This window comes from Trachinotus anak, unplaced genomic scaffold, assembly GCF_046630095.1.
Source record: "Trachinotus anak isolate AG129_WGS33_773 ecotype Australia unplaced genomic scaffold, CSIRO_AGI_Tana_v1 ptg000075l, whole genome shotgun sequence".
Taxonomy (NCBI): Eukaryota; Metazoa; Chordata; class Actinopteri; order Carangiformes; family Carangidae; genus Trachinotus; species Trachinotus anak.
In genome coordinates, this window is record NW_027273926.1 from 35,001 (window position 1) to 37,500 (window position 2,500).

Sequence of the window (2,500 nt, forward strand, 5' to 3'; positions counted from 1 at the left end):
CAGGCAGGCAGGCAGGCAGGCAGGGAGGGAGGGAGGGAGGGAGGTAGGTAGGTAGGTAGGAGGTGGTGGTGTTATACAGGGGAGGAGAAGCATGGATGTGTGGCTGTGGAGGTGCTGTGTGGCCCTTTAATGTCACAGGGCCAGTGGCTGGGTGATATGCCTGGCTCCTGGAGCTCTGATACAGGGGAGAGAGGCATGTGTGTGTGTGGCTGTGGAGGTCCTGTGGAGGTGCTGTGTGGGCCTTTAATATCACAGGGGGAGAAGCTGGGCCATGAGCCTGGCCCCTGGAGCTCTGATACAGGGGAGAGAAGCATGTGTGTGTGGCTGTGGAGGTCCTGTGGAGGTGCTGTGTGGCCCTTTAATGTCACAGGGCCAGTGGCTGGGTGATATGCCTGGGTGCTGGAGCTCTGACACAGGGGGAGAGAGGCATGGATGTGTGGCTGTGGAGGTGCTGTGTGGGCCTTTAATATCACAGGGCCAGTGGCTGGGTGATATGCCTGGGTGCTGGAGCTCTGACACAGGGCCAGAGAGGCATGTGTGTGTGGCTGTGGAGGTCCTGTGGAGGTGCTGTGTGGGCCTTTAATATCACAGGGGGAGAAGCTGGGCCATGAGCCTGGCCCCTGGAGCTCTGATACAGGGGAGAGAAGCATGTGTGTGTGGCTGTGGAGGTCCTGTGGAGGTGCTGTGTGGCCCTTTAATGTCACAGGGCCAGTGGCTGGGTGATATGCCTGGGTGCTGGAGCTCTGACACAGGGGGAGAGAGGCATGGATGTGTGGCTGTGGAGGTGCTGTGTGGGCCTTTAATATCACAGGGCCAGTGGCTGGGTGATATGCCTGGGTGCTGGAGCTCTGACACAGGGCCAGAGAGGCATGTGTGTGTGGCTGTGGAGGTCCTGTGGAGGTGCTGTGTGGGCCTTTAATATCACAGGGGGAGAAGCTGGGCCATGAGCCTGGCCCCTGGAGCTCTGATACAGGGGAGAGAGGCATGTGTGTGTGTGGCTGTGGAGGTCCTGTGTGGCCCTTTAATGTCACAGGGCCAGTGGCTGGGTGATATGCCTGGGTGCTGGAGCTCTGACACAGGGGCAGAGAGGCATGTGTGTGTGGCTGTGGAGGTCCTGTGGAGGTGCTGTGTGGGCCTTTAATATCACAGGGGGAGAAGCTGGGCCATGAGCCTGGCCCCTGGAGCTCTGATACAGGGGAGAGAGGCATGTGTGTGTGGCTGTGGAGGTCCTATGGGGGTGATGTGTGGCCCTTTAATGTCACAGGGCCAGTGGCTGGGTGATATGCCTGGGTGCTGGAGCTCTGACACAGGGGGATAGAGGCATGGATGTGTGGCTGTGGAGGTCCTGTGGAGGTGCTGTGTGGGCCTTTAATATCACAGGGGGAGAAGCTGGGCCATGAGCCTGGCCCCTGGAGCTCTGATACAGGGGAGAGAGGCATGTGTGTGTGGCTGTGGAGGTCCTGTGGAGGTGCTGTGTGGGCCTTTAATATCACAGGGGGAGAAGCTGGGCCATGAGCCTGGCCCCTGGAGCTCTGATACAGGGGAGAGAGGCATGTGTGTGTGGCTGTGGAGGTCCTGTGTGGCCCTTTAATGTCACAGGGCCAGTGGCTGGGTGATATGCCTGGGTGCTGGAGCTCTGACACAGGGGCAGAGAGGCATGTGTGTGTGGCTGTGGAGGTCCTGTGGAGGTGCTGTGTGGGCCTTTAATATCACAGGGGGAGAAGCTGGGCCATGAGCCTGGCCCCTGGAGCTCTGATACAGGGGAGAGAGGCATGTGTGTGTGTGGCTGTGGAGGTCCTGTGGAGGTGCTGTGTGGGCCTTTAATATCACAGGGGGAGAAGCTGGGCCATGAGCCTGGCCCCTGGAGCTCTGATACAGGGGAGAGAAGCATGTGTGTGTGGCTGTGGAGGTCCTGTGGAGGTGCTGTGTGGCCCTTTAATATCACAGGGCCAGTGGCTGGGTGATATGCCTGGGTGCTGGAGCTCTGACACAGGGGGAGAGAGGCATGGATGTGTGGCTGTGGAGGTCCTGTGGAGGTGCTGTGTGGGCCTTTAATATCACAGGGGGAGAAGCTGGGCCATGAGCCTGGCCCCTGGAGCTCTGATACAGGGGAGAGAAGCATGTGTGTGTGGCTGTGGAGGTGCTGTGTGGCCCTTTAATGTCACAGGCCCAGTGGCTGGGTGATCTGCCTGGGTGCTGGAGCTCTGACACAGGGGCAGAGAGGCATGTGTGTGTGTGTGTGTGGCTGTGGAGGTCCTGTGGAGGTGCTGTGTGGGCCTTTAATATCACAGGGGGAGAAGCTGGGCCATGAGCCTGGCCCCTGGAGCTCTGATACAGGGGGAGCATGGATGTGGCTTTGGAGAAGGCAAATATCTAGAGTCTCCGCTCCACTCCCCTCTTTACCTTCCTCGGTGTAAAACTTTGACCGCCAGTTTTTCAAAGTCTTACACCGAGGAAGGTAAAGAGGGGGACCGGTCGGCGAAACTAGAAGTTTCCCCTC